This window comes from Oryctolagus cuniculus, chromosome 4 (assembly GCF_964237555.1).
Source record: "Oryctolagus cuniculus chromosome 4, mOryCun1.1, whole genome shotgun sequence".
NCBI lineage: Eukaryota > Metazoa > Chordata > Mammalia > Lagomorpha > Leporidae > Oryctolagus > Oryctolagus cuniculus.
The window spans coordinates 59,336,846-59,352,578 of record NC_091435.1 but is presented as its reverse complement, the minus strand read 5'-3'; positions in this window follow the sequence as shown (position 1 = coordinate 59,352,578).

The window sequence follows — 15,733 nt, the reverse complement described above, 5'->3', positions numbered from 1 at the left end:
TGTACCTATACTCCTCCACAGCATTGAGCTTCGTGCCTTGTCTGAGGCTGTCTGTATGGCCCCTACTACCTTTGAGATTCCCATAAAACTCCTTAGGCTTTTGGGAGCCATAATCTGATTACTGCCTTTTATGAGGAACTGTTCCTGCTGAGACCTATGGGCCTAGGTCATCTATTTTTTTAACGTTACTCATTGTAAATGTTGACAATTTCTTCATTAATTTGATGGGTTTTGGCTCTCATGTTCTAATGGGCTAAATTTATTTTGAACAAAACTGAGAGAATGAAATGAGAATATTTCTTTAGAAGATTGTTTTTAAATGTCAGCCACCCTTAATAAATATATAAAATTTACTACTTCTTTTTTTTTTTTTTTTTTGACAGGCAGAGTGGACAGTGAAAGAGAGAGAGACAGAGAAAGGTCTTCCTTTGCCGCTGGTTCACCCTCGAATGGCCGCCGCAGCTGGCGTGCTGTGGCTGGCTCACTGCGCTGATCCGATGGCAGGAGCCAGGTGCTTCTCCTGGTCTCCCATGGGGTGTAGGGTCCAAGCACTTGGTCCATCCTCCACTGCACTCCCTGGCCACAGCAGAGAGCTGGCCTGGAAGAGGGGCAACCGGGACAGAATCTGGCCCCCCGACTGGGACTAGAACCCGGTGTGCCAGCACCGCAAGGCGGAGGATTATCCTAGTGAGCTGGGGCGCTGGCCTCGCATGGACTTTTTAAACCAACCATAGTAGAAGAGATAACCAGAATCATCCCTGCTCTTCCTACTGAGACTTGGATTTGTACTTAATTTGAGAGGAAAAGAACAAATGTTGGTGATATCACCACAATGCCCTCTCAAGTGTGAAATAATTTTTTTATCAGATGATTGAAGAACCATATGTCAGGAATTAAAGTATATGAGTGTCTAGTTTGTAAGGAAACAGAAATTAAGATAAAGGAGCTTCCAGATTTAAAATTATATGACCATGTTCTAATTTTGCTATTGTTTTGAAGAGACATCATTTTTTAAGAGTGGACAAGCAGATGAATATATATGATTACTGTTATGAATACTCCTTTTCAGGTAACATTCATTGCTGTCCTTTAGTCTATGTGACCACTGATAGAAAAATTTTCTCACCCCACATGTTGTTTCATTGTGTTTCCGGTAACTTATTTTCTCCTCACTATTTCCGTAAATGTCTGATGGCTTATGAATTACATAAAAGTATCTGATTATTTATTTTGATGCACAAATATTAGGTCTTTGTAATTATTATTTTAGTATTTCCAATGTAATAGCTGTAACCTTATCAAATAATATATAAACGTGAATGCATTTACTGTGACTAATATTTGGTATTTATAACTATTTAATATGTTAAACTGAGCAAAAATACATGATAAACAAATGGATATTTGCGTGAGAGCACATTATTTTTTCAGTAAGGGTTTCCATGTTGCTTTAGCCAGCAAGGCCCAATACTTCATAGGATGATTATCCAAAATAACAAAAGGTCACTATAAAACTACAAAGAAAACCAGAAGATGGTAATGTTGGACTATGGCCAACTTTCATGTAATGTTTCCAAAATTAACTCCCCCACTCTTATTTTTTAAAAAAACCTTACTGAAGAAAAGTGAAATTCCTCATCTTTTAGTAAAAGTGTAATGGCCTAGATTTCACGACTTTAAAAGCAAGTTCACCAGCTCACTAACTCCAGCAACTTCTCATGTTCATAGAAATTGTATTTAGTGAAAGAGTAGAATTCCTTACTATACTTACTATAATGTCTAGAGCATTATAATTTGTTGTTGACATTTGTAAGACCAGCTTAATTTTTATTATTCTTCACTAGAATGTTGAAGTTCACAGTTACCCTGTAATGATATTCTCAGTGTTGTCTTTGTCCATTCGTCCCTTGTTCACAAATTCTAGTTACAATTGGGATTGGCCTTGTAGTGCCCCAAAATGATGCTTTGATGAAACAACTTATATCTAGTTCAATTATTGCTTGCATAAGAAAGTCTAGCTACTTTAACTTACAAAGATGATTACTATTTTAAAATGAATAGAGGAGGGATAGGTCAATAAAATGAAGATATTTTATTTAATAATGCAGGATTATTTTGAGATTATAACTTAATGCTGATTTGCTATAAATATGTGAAGTATTATTTGACTTTTGATAATCACTGTAATTTCTGATGTGGTGTCTGAAATATTGAAATATTCTGACTCAATTATGAATATCATTATGCAAATTCTAGTTCCATGAGTTTGTATTTAAAATAAATTCAGTATTATTATTTTGTGTGATACCCAGAAAGTCACTACCACTAAGATATTTTATCTTTTTTTTTTTCTGGGCTAAACATAAAATAATTATATAAGTTTACTTTTCTTGTGATCAAATCAAAGTGCTTTATTTATAAATTAAGAATTGTATTTAGAAATCACCAAGTTACTTGTTTCTGATATTTTCTTCTTACTGTTATCATGCACATTGCCCAAGAAAATATCTCTGAATATAAGATAAGGTTAAATTCTCTTTCAAGATTAATGAAAAATTACTTTTCTCCTTAATAGCAGAACATCAAACCATGTGCAAAATAAGTTTTTACCATCCAAAGAGTCATTACAAATGCTGTTATTTATTTATGTAAAATATTTATTCGCTAGTCATCTTTCCTTCTTCCCCATGGCCAAGATATATGTTACTTGGCACATGGAAATCTTCTTAGTCATATCCTTGCTCAGCTGCGACATTCTATAGGCACAATATCGCACATTTTTCATATCTAAAATAATTATGTGTTTCGTTTATTTCTCAGCCTGAGTGGATCTCTTTTTGTCTAGTTTAGTCTTAGCAATGCATTTTGTCTTTATTTTTCCATTGCTTAAACCAGAATAAGGAATGCAGAATGCAGAGACATAATCTATCACTACCCTATCCATTCTGTCTCTGAAATGTATCTCAGGATCACTCTCATCTTTCTGTTTTATTGACATTATCTAACTCCAACACTATCTGGGTTTCTCAAAAACTTTGTGATCTGTCTCTCTTCTCTCTTATTATGGATTGAATTATGCTCCCTTAAAACTTATATGTTGAATCCTTAATCTTCCATATGACTAAATTTGGAGATAGATGGGGCCGGCGCTATGGCGTAGCAGGTAAGGCTGCCACTTGCAGTGCTGGCATCCCATATGGGCGCCAATTCAGGTTCAAATACCAGTTGCTGCACTTCCGATCCAGCTCTCTGCTGTGGCCTGGGAAAGCAGTAGAACATGGCCCAAGTGTTTGGGCCCCTGCACTCACATGGGAGACCAGGAAGAAGCTCCTGGCTCCTGGCTTCGGATCAGCGAATCTCCAGCCATTGCGGCCAACTAGGGAGTGAACCAGTGGATGGAGGACCTCTCACTCTCTGCTTCTCTTTCTTTCTCTCTGTAATTCTGACTTTCAAATAAATAAAGATATATTTAAAAACATTTGGAGATAGGACCTTTGAGGTAATTATCATTAAATGAGATCATGAAGGCAGGGCCCTATTCCAGTAGAACTGGTATCCTTATTAAAAGAAGGAAAAGGAACACCAGAAATGCATACATAACGAAAATAGGCTTTGTGAGAATAAAGTAAGGAGATAGCTATCTGATACTCAAAGGCAGAGGCCTCAGGAGATACCAACCCTGATAGCATATTGTTTTTAGAATTTTAGCCTTCATTACTGAGAAAAATAAATTTGTTTTGCTCAAGCCTGCTGATCTTTGCTCTTTTATTATGGTAGTCAAAGCATATAGATATATCTCTTTTTTTAAATATATTTTCTGTACTATATTTAACCTTTCATATAAACATTTACAGACACATGGAAATTAGCTATTTAGTGATTAAACCATGTGCTGACTCTACTATAACAGGATAAAATAATGTTTTATCATGCCCTGCAATGCCCTGAATCAGCTCTCTCTGCCTTTTTCCTCGAACTGTATCTTATAATTGTTTATGTTTTCCCTTTTTGCTACATTACAGTGATAATGGTCTTTAAAAAAGATTTATTTATTTATTTCAAAGGCAGAGTTATAGAGAGAGAGAGAGGGAGAGAGATCTTCCATCTAGTGGATCACTCCCCAGATGACCACAATGGCTAGAGCTGCGCTGATCCAAAGCCACGAGCCAGGAGCTACTTCCCTGTCTCCCACATGAGTACAGGGGCCCAAGCACTTGGTCCATCTGCTACTGCTTTCCCAGGCCATAGCATAGAGCTGGATTGGAAGTGGAGCAACCAGGACTCGAACCTGGACCCATATGGGATACCAGCACTGCAGGAGGCGGCTTTACCCACTATCCCACAGTGCTGGCCCCTATAATGGTCTTTTACTAATGTCAAAGGACCAAGTTTATTAGCATCTTTGTGCTTTTATATGAATATCTTAGTACCTTACTTGACTCAATTTCTTATATGTGAGGAATTTGGGAGAGAGAAAACAAGCGGGAGAGAGAGAGTTAGCGAACGAATGCGAGTGCTCCTATCTGCCTGTTTTGCTCCCATAAAGGCTGGGCCTGGACCAGGCTGATTCTGAGAGATGGAAACTCAATCCAGTTCTCCTATGTGGATGACAGGAACTCTATTACTTGCGCCATCACAACTGCCTTCCAGGATCTGTGTTAATGGGATACTGAAGTCAGAAAACAGAGCCAAGCATCTCTTATTCATAGGCCGAACCCTATGCAATTTTTCTTCATCTGTGTATTTCCCTTTGATTATAAACATTTCATAATAGTATATTTATGCTGTATATATATTTATGTGTGTATAAGCAGAAATTTTTCCTGTTATAATGCAATGTTGTCTTATCAGTTTTATACATGCTACAGAGGGAAAGATTTTTGAATGTCATTATCTCACTTAATCATATCTGATTTGGGATCTGTTGAAGATGAAAGATTTTCAGTGCCATTTAAAAAATAAAAGTTAAAGTAGCAGTTCCCGCATCTGTAGGTCACTTTTTCTTTCAAAACATCAAGAATGAGAATGTTTCCGGTGATGTTAAGTCCCTCTCACTGCTCATGCCAAAATGATTCTCATTGCAGACAGTGGATCTCACTATTAATTAAGAAGAGAACCTTGTCTCAGACTGTGTTTCAGTGGTCTATCAAATATTTATTTTCCCAAATTGACATAATTGTATTTAGGCAACTTTTCAAAGAGTATGAAACATATATCCAAAATATACATCTGAAATTGTTACAGAGGGCCATGAAAGTGCACTTTTCATTCCTCTAAAGACTTGGAAATATCCTTGAATGCAGGAATGATGTTCTGGGTAGCACAAGAGTCATTCAGTCACTGTGTGCCAGAAACAACCATCTACATTCTCTTGAATAGTTTCTGTACATAGATTATGTTCATGATCTTGAAACTGTCTCAGACATTTTTATCCAAAGTATGAAAGCAATTGTGTATATAGAAATCACTTCTGACAGTCTTGAAAGAGATGGTATAATTTCATGATTCATTTCTATCACGTGGAAGCGTCAGCAAAATAGGTACAGATAACGACACTGCTATTCCATGCTGTGTGTCTCAATTTTTATGAGGAACTCCACAACATATTCCGCACAATCCAACCCTGCGGAAGGCTGGTGGGATCTCAGTCATGGAAAACCTCTAGAGAAAGGTTTCCCCACTGATGATGTTTTCTATTTTTAGTCAAGGAGGAGCAAGAGCACGGTGTGAGAGTAATTGTACCTCAATATGTAAATCATATGGTTAAGGATACTGAAAGGGATAACCCTGATCTGAATAGGCAATAGTGTGGTAATAGCTGACACTATACAAGAAGAATAGAGTTTTAATGAGTTGTCAAGAGATTGTATGTCTACTTGCCAGACTTTCTTTCTCATTAGAGACAATTTATGAGTTACAAACAAGGGTTTTCATAAAAAATGTATGTGTTTATGAATGATAGTACAAATCCAAATTCATACAAAACAGCTCATTCTTCCTGTAGTGATACATGAGAAGTCATGAGGGAACCCGTCTCACACATCAAGTAGTCTATGCCTAGACACGCAAAATGAGTGATTGTATGGAAAAAAAATTCTTTTATTTAAACTGTTCAATACATATCATGTTATAACAACAAAATTGTTCATGACTATAATTTTTTTTTTAATTTGACAGGTAGAGTTATAGAGAGAGACAGAGACAGAGAGGAAGGTCTTCTTTCCATTGGTTCACTCCCTTAATGGCTACCACGGCCGGCGCTGCTCTGATCCGAAGCCAGGAGCCAGGTGCTTCTTCCTGGTCTCCCATGAGGGTGCAGGGCCCAAGCACTTGGGCCATCCTCCACTGCACTCCCAGGCCACAGCAGAGAGCTGGCCTGGAAGAGGAGCAACCGGGACTAGAACCTGGCGCCCATATGGGATGCTGGTGCGGCAGGCAGAGGATTAACCAAGTGAGCGACAGTGCTGGGCCCCCATGATTATTATTAACTTATGTTTCTGAAAGCAAATTCCTTATATTAAAAACTTATTTTAGGGACATGCATATTATACCACATAGTTAAAGAACAATACAAATATATGCTCTCATATTTGCAGTAAACTGAAATGTATAGATTTATGTGTGAGACATCGGATACGATGTTAAGACAATAAGGTTTCTTAATACACATTTACATTCCCTTACAGGAATGTAAAATATTATTACAGAGGGACCATTAATTTAAAATGCTGTTCAGAAGGACATAGAGTATTAGTTATAGAGGATCACTTTCCAATTATTGTGGATACCTTTGGATACTACTGAATTTGGTATGTAAAGTGCACTGAACCTAGTGATTGGTACAAATGTTAAATGATACTTTAGGTATTATATTGTACTCTACAAAGAAAAGTGATAGGTTACTGCAGTTAACTTTGCACTTGTTTTAGATTTAAAAATAGGGGAAAATAACTTAATTAAAATTGGAAGTAGTAGTCTGCATTTCATCTAAAAATACTTCATAAAATGTAGTCAAAGTGACAGTCCCTCTTTGAAAAATATAGACAATAATTATGCAGACAATAATGGTTCACTAATGTACACAGGTTATGTAAAAACTTTCAGTCTTAAGCAAGAATAAAAGAATACCTTCATTTTGCTTAGTAACAAAAATTAACTGTACCATATATGGTTAGCATATTATCACTGACTGGAATTCAATCTCCGTTTTTCTATTTATACCAGCAAAAGCCATTATAAAAAGATGGATGTGATTATGCGGTAAAGATAGACTTTAGGAAATGATTTCAAAGAGGTCTTTGAAACAAATTCTGTTCTAGCAAGATTGTATCATTAAAATAAGGTCTAAATATGTACCAAATTAAAGTACTCAAAAAATGTTAAAGTACTTGTGTGCTTTCTTCATTTGCACCATAGCTAACAAGTGGTGTTAAGGATTATTTTGTGGTGAATAACAAATAAATTTCCTCAGGATTATGGAGACAGTGAATTTTTGTAACTTCTGTAAATATCACCTTTTACCCAAAACTGGAAGTATTAAAAAGGAAATCTACCCTTTGACAAAATTTCTAGTAGTTTATTAAATAATTGCCTCTCTTCTCCACCAAAGATGTCACTTCTTTTTTTTTTTTTTTTTTTTGACAGTCAGAGTGGATGGTGAGAGAGAGAGAGAAACAGGGAGAAAGGTCTTCCTTTGCTGTTGGTTCACCCTCCAATGGCCGCCGCGGCCGGCGCGCTGTGGCCGTCGCACGGCGCTGATCCGATGGCAGGAGCCAGGTACTTATCCTGGTCTCCCATGGGGTGCAGGGCCCAAGGACTTGGGCCATCCTCCACTGCACTCCCTGGCCACAGCAGAGAGCTGGCCTGGAAGAGGGGCAACCAGGACAGAATCCGGCGCCACGACCGGGACTAGAACCCGGTATGCCGGCGCCCCAAGGCGGAGGATTAGCCTAGTGAGCCGTGGCACCGGCCAGATTTTACTTCTTGGTCTTATTAGTAATACCCTCCACCTAAATATCTGTCTAGACTGCTTGATCCTCCACATCATTACACAGGTCAAGGCTTCTGCATCTTTTTTTTTTTTTTTTTTTAACCAGTAGTGTCTCACACTTGTTTTTCCTTCTTCCAATACATAAACTTTGGATTCCATTGCTCATCCTAGTGCAACTTTCAGCATATGTGTACTTTTGTTAGGGGCCTGCATCATCCCCTCTTTTCCTTTGGTCAAATCCAAATGTCCTATATGGTAGACTTCACAGGACCTCTGATAACCTCTGAAGTATTACCTCATGGCTGTCTGTTTCTCCAATATGCTTTCAACTTTGATTTGTAGGAATTAAAGGCACTTTTCCTCCTGGCTGGGATTCTCTGCTAACTCCTCCTAACTATGTCTTGCTCAAACTTCAGATGACTTTAGTTACTTTTTCCTCTAAGGAGAAATCTTAGTCACCAAATCCTGGCGAGATTCTCAGTCTTCATTTTCCTAAAGCATGGATATATGTTTGTTATGTGTCTTAGTCCTCTATGATTTTCTGCTTCTTCAATTTCCCCCTTTTTTTTTATAGAAGCTATGACTGATTTATTTTTTTTTTGTATTTTATAGTGAAAACAGATAAATTTGTTAACTTCCACATTTGCTGTAAGGTGTTGACTGTATTTCCCAAAAAATAGCAGAAAACTATTTCAGAAGCTGGACTTTGGTGGAAAAATGGCTGCTATAATCTAAGAAAAGCCACTCTTGGCAGTGCTTGGAATTTAGATGTTCAATGAACAATTGTGGATTAATGTGTTCTGCAGATCTTTAAGAGATTGAATTACAAGTTTAACAACATTTCTATTAACAGTATACCCTTCAGTGTTAGTATTTATAAATTTGATAAAATGTAGAGATGTTTAGAATATATTTAATCAGATTTGTACATAGAACACAGAAAATGACATGTTGAAAAATTCTCATTTGGATGTTTTATTTTTCAAGTTTCCATCTGCCTCAGCAATATTAATTATTTAGCTATGAAATCCAGTAATAATGCCATCAAGGCATGCAGTTAGTCTAGTATTTGATAAGTCTGTACCATATTAGAGTATGTGGGTTTAACACACGGCTCCAGTTCTTGACTCCATCTTCTTACTAATGAAGACCCTAGGAAGTGGTAATGATGGCTCATGTAATTGGGTTCCTGCCACCCTCATGGGAGACTTGTATCAAACTTCCAGTTCCTGGCTTCTGCCTGTTTCAGCCCTAGTCGTTGTGTGCATTTGAGGAGTGACCCAGCACATGAGATCCCCACTCTTCCCCTCCACTCTCCTGCACTCCTTTCCTCTACCCCCTCACACTCCACCTTCCTACTCTGTCTATAAGGGAATAATGAAGGAATGATACTCAAATTCCTGAATAATTAGTAAAATATTTCTGGTGAAAATTTCAAGAAGTAACAAAGAAGAAAAAAGAGAAATCGACACTATGAGTATGTTATTTACCAGCTTACATTTCTTGTGAAAATACAAGGCAGACAAAACAAGCAGAAAAATTAATTGACATCAAAAAGCATTAATCTGTTGAACTTCTTTAAATCCAGGTAGGACAGAGCTAAACACAATTAAATAATATGATTCACATGGCCCACATGCTATTTTAAGAAAAAATTCTATAACCTAATGAACTCATTGCATTGAGGATGAAAAACTGATGATGATCTATGTTAACATCAGTATCTGAAAAGGAAAAGATACAAAACAGAACAACAGTGAAAAACAGCACTGAAACATCTATGTCTAAACAAAATAAAGTGTTTTTTGATCACTAATAAAATACATATTTAAATAAGAACTGTTTAAATAGCACTTTGCAGCAATGAGAGTAAGCTTTCATATCCATTGTCCAAAAGGACAGATAGGACAGCTGTGAATAGTAGTTTCTACATGATTAGAAAAATTCAACCTAGCATAACAACAAAACAGATTTTAGAGAAGAAAGAAAATAGGAAATTATATTGTGATGATCACTTACTATTCAAATATTTATAATGAATATGTTGAATACATTGCCTTTTATTTTTTACAACCAGTTTCATAGACACAATTTTGATATTACATCATGAAATATCTTTGTAAAGATTAATATATAGTTTCAAACATAGAATACACATATTTATCTAGAATATTTTCTGCTACTAATATTACTTTTGTATACCTGTTTAAACCATGGACTACTTAAATGTAAATGAAACATAATAGACACATTTTTAAGATGTTGTGAATTTTGATATTTATTTAAAAATTAGTGCAAACTGGATTAAACATGAGAATAAAAATATAGTTAATTTCATTTGCTAATAAATTAATTTGCTATCAAATAATAGTTATAGTTGATTCATCTTGACAGAACTAAGGAAGAGATGGAGGGAAAAAATTATTTTGAAAGATTATAATCATGTGTCAGCAGACACTGACTTAATGAAAGAATTTCAGTCTTTTTCTTCCTAAACAAGTGCTAATTTTTAGAGTTGTAATTTCTGAGAAAATTCAATTTCTGAATCGGATATATATAGGTACAATTTACAAGCATTTTATTTATGATTTAGTAATTTGCAGTTGGTGAAAAGTCAGTATTAGCTGCCAGATACTGTGGAATCATTTTAAGTTTATAGTATTTTAAGATTATTTTAATAATGTGAACATCTTAAATGTACAATACTATCGTTCTTTAAAATTAAACTAATTATCTTGGATTTCACTTTTCCTTACTTCTACTTCGAATCAGATCACTTATTTTTTCTTTCTTAATTTTTATTTATTTATCTGAGAGACAGAGACAAAGAGACAGATTTTCATAGTGAGAGATTTCCCATTTACTAGTTGAATTTCCAAATGCTGAAATAGCCCCTAGCTGGAGTTAAAGCTGGGAGCCAAGAACTCAATCCAGGATTTTCAAATGAGTAGCTGAGACCCAATTATTTGAGCCATCATCACTCTCAAAGGCTACACCAGCAGGAAGATGGGCTCAGGAGGTAGAGCCAGAAAGTGAGCTGGAAATTGAATATGGTACTCCCATATGAAACACCAGCAGGCTCACTATCACCTTAACTGCCACAACAGTAGGCATGCCCACTCATTCTCTTTTTTTTTATTTTTTTATTTTTTTAACTTTTATTTAATGAATATAAATTTCCAAAGTACAGCTTATGGATTACAATGGCTTCCCTCCCATAATGTCCCTCCCACCCGCAACCCTCCCCTTTCCCACTCCCTCTCCCCTTCCATTCACATCAAGATTCATTTTCAATTGTCTTTATATACAGAAGATCAGTTTAGCATACATTAAGGAAAGATTTCAACAGTTTGCTCCCACACAGAAACATAAAGTGAAAAATACTGTTTGAGTACTAGTTATAGCATTAAATCTCAATGTACAGCACACTAAGGACAAAGATCCTACATGAGGAGTAAGTGCACAGTGACTCCTGTTGTTGACTTAACAACTTGACACTCTTGTTTATGGTCTCAGTAATCACCCTAGGCTCTTGTCATGAGCTGCCAAGGCTATGGAAGCCCCCTGAGTTCACCGACTCTGATCATATTTAGACAAGGCCATGGTCAAAGTGGAAGTTCTCTCCTCCCTTCAGAGAAAGGTACCTCCTTCTCTGATGACCCATTCTTTCCACTGGGATCTCACTCGCGGAGATTTTTCATTTAGTTTTTTTTTTTTTTTTTTTTTTTTTTTTTTGCCAGAGTGTCTTGGCTTTCCATGCCTGAAATACTCTCATGGGCTTTTCAGCCGGATCCGCATTCTCATTAGAAAATGTGTTGGATTGCTTTCTGTCTTCTGATTAGCAGATTGCATTAGTTTACATTTAATACTAAACATAAGCAATATTATTATGACTTACAAATCCATACATAATTTCTGTAAATAAGTAATCTTTTAGTGCTTCCTCTTGCAAATGGCCTAAGAAAACCATTAAGGGCCAGAGTAGTGAAGAAGGAAGAATAACTCAAGTGTCTTTGCACTAAAAAGGTAGTTGTCTCTTTTCTTTTCTGATAGCTTTTATTTATTTTTAAAAAAGATTAATTGATTTATTTAAAAGGCAGAGTTACAGAGAGGCAAAGGCATAGAATGAGAGAGAGAGAGAGAAAGGGAGAGAGAGAGAGAGAGATCTTCCATCTGCTGGATCACTCCAAAGATGGCCACAACAGCTGGAACTGCACCAGTCTGAAGCCAGGAGTCAGGAGCTGCTTCTGGGTCTCCCACGTGGGTGCACGGGCCCAAGCACTTGGGCCATCTTCTACTGTTTGCCCAGGCCATAGCAGAGAACTAGATCAGAAGTAGAGCAGCCAGGAGTTGAACTGGCGCTCACAAGGGATGCTGAAACTGCAGGTGGCGGCTTTACCCCTTATGCCACAGCGTTAGCCCCTCTGATAGCTTTTAAAAAATTAAAAAAAAATATTGGAAATGTTTTTTGTTGCAAATATGGTATTTTTCTTTCTTTGGAATTCTGCTTGTCATTTTATCATATTACCAATATCCTATATTAGGAGTCACATAATTTTCAATTTATGAACAATTTCCAGGAAGTTCTTCATAAGTTTTTCTATTACACGTGTCTTTTAGAGAATTAATGGAAACTGTGATATCTAGAATGAAAGGTACAATTGCATTTCATTCATTGAGTACAACTTCTCTGAACTGGTAAATATTTAGAGGTTTTTTTTTTCTTTTTTTTTTTTTTGACAGGCAGAGTGGACAGTGAGAGAGAGAGACAGAGAGAAAGGTCTTCCTTTGCCGTTGGTTCACCCTCCAATGGCCACCTCGGCCAGCGCGCTGTGGCCAGCTCACCGCGTTGATCCGATGGCAGGAGCCAGGTGCTTCTCCTGGTCTCCCATGGGGTGCAGGGCCCAAGGACTTGGGCCATCCTCCACTGCACTCCCTGGCCACAGCAGAGAGCTGGCCTGGAAGAGGGGCAACCGGGACAGAATCCGGTGCCCCGACCGGGACTAGAACCTGGTGTGCCAGAGCCTCAGGGTGGAGGATTAGCCTAGTGAGCCACAGCGCTGGCTAGAGGTTTAATTTACTAATATTATAAAATTGAAGGAAACCAAATAATGGAAATTCAATCTTGAAATGAATTCATAATACATTTCCTATGTAGCAGACTTTGAAATGTCAGAATAATCTTCAGATCTGAAGCAAACTATGGGAAATATTACATTCAACATAATTTAATTTCAGATTACAAATCAAGCGTGTTTTTAATAAATTCAGCCAGTTGGCACTTATATTTTATAAAAAAATCCTATTAATCCTTTCAAAACCTATATATCTGTACTGTTGGAAATATCAATAGTAAATTTCTTATCTAAAAGTATAGCTGTGATAGTTAACTAAAAGCATACATGGATAATTGTGAAACTTTCCCAATTCTATATGTTCACAAGTTCTTCCCTAAGATTTCTACTTCTGTTACCTGAAAACTGACCAGTCTCTGTTCTAAGGATGATAAGGATAGTCCCTCTGTATTCGCAGGGCACTGTTTGTACCATGTTTGATGACTGTTTTCACATTAATAGCTACCTTGAACTGTGTATATGTTTGTGTATATTTAATGGGTATTATAGTATTTTAGACTTTTTAGGTAACATATCATATTGAATTATTTTTATAAATAATGCTCAGTTCATAGCATCTTCCTCATAGTAGTCACTCAATTTATATAAATTAAGATGTATTTGCTACAGCCGTATGCACTTTAAACCATATTTCCAATTGCCTAAACGCAGAAATAAAACAATATTTTGGTGTCTTTTAAGACTTTTATGCTTTCTAAAACAGAGATTTCTAGTAGACCACTTTGTGATAGTAGCAACATTCTGTATCTGAGCTTTCCAATATGGAAAACTCTAACCTGTTTTGTCCATTGAACACTTGAAATTTGGATAATATGCCTGGGAAACTAAAGTGTTGAATTGTTTTACTTAATTAAATACAAATTTAAATTTAAGCAGACTCCCATGTGACTATTGGCTACAATATGGACAATGAAAATCAGATCTAGAAGAGCAGGATGACTTTCTCATGTGGCATTGAATAATGAGTCTTCTAGGATGACACTTATTTCTTGACTCTGTATCATGGTTGAACATGATTGTATGCATGCATACAGGTTGTATGTGTGCAATCTCTGCTTATATTATCTCAAGAAAAGAATTTCATAGGCTACTTTCTTTATTCCATTTGCTTCCTTTAAAAATTACACAAGTAAAATTCATATTTCTTGTTGTAAAATTCTGTTATTCTTGACAAACACATACAATTGTGTAAACAATACCATCAGTATGAATAGTTCCACAACTGAAGAAAATTTCTTCATGTCCCTTTGTAGTTAACTCCATATAGACTTCTTAATGAATGCAGGAAACATTATTTCACTTCTGAGAATCATGCATTCAAAAATATGTTGGAAGAAATTTCATGAATTCCCAAAAGATCATAAAATACATTTTTGAAATTGATCATGAAGAAATATGAGGACATTGACTAAATGATATCTGAGAAGAGGCAGATAACAAAGTGTTTAGAAAGTGTTACTGGAAAAGTATAAACCTCAAAGGAAGGGAGAAGAGTGATTCATTGTGCACAGGGGAATGTGGTGAAACATCATAATGGAGAGGAAAAGTTTTCATTTCAAAGAATAATGCAGATACTTGATATGTGCACTCATTTAAAATCAATCTTCAGTGCTTGGAACATTTAATAATAAAATAATAGTGTTTGTGTATATTTTACTTTCATTAATGAAAGGCTAATTATTTAACAGAAAATTTCGCTTAAGGCAGACAGAAATCTGAAAAAGATTCTCAAAATCTGTTTAAACCATTTTCCATTAATAAAATAGGTAAATAATTACGGACCATAAGGCATTTATTTGGTATTGGTTAGGATTCTGATTAAGACAGCTGCATCCCATATGAGATTATTTAAATTCAATAATACTTGAATTCAACTCCTGATTCTAGCTTTTTGCCAGTGCAGATGCTGGGAGGTGATGACTCGTCTCTCTCTCCCTCTCTGCCTCCTTCCCTTGCTATCTCTGGCTCTTGTGCTCTCTGTACATCTCAAAAACATATATCTTTTTCCAACTTAAATATATGACTGGACCAGGAACAGGATAATTCTAATAGATAATCCAGGTCCTAGGAGCTAATGTTTGCCTAAAGCTTTTGCTAATTCAGTAGTAATCAATTTAATTGCTACTAGGTTGGTAGACTAATATAATATGAGGAGTTTACTAACATTTCTTAGAGTTGATAAGGCTAAAATACTAAGGAATTATAATCTTATAACTAATAAATTATGGAAAGGATTTATTGAAAATCCCTTTTTTGGAGTATACTTTGTATAACTTTTCCTACATTTTACCCATTATACAGTCTAATAAGTTACATTGTTACTGCTTTGTAGATTCTTCAGATCACATCAGACTTCTAGGGCTTGGACAAAACAACCATTATTACTTCAGGCACAATAAGCATATTGAATTTATTAGAAATAGAAATTACACTAGGTTGAATTAGTTCCCCAAGTCACTCAAAAGCAGTGGGATGAAAAACAAGCTAACTGCTAAACCAGCAGAAGCTTTCCATCATTACCAAAGAAACGGGTCTTGGGGAATACACTTTTTTATTTATTAGTAAGACTACCTTTGTAAGATTATACAAAGAAATACACTCTGCTCTT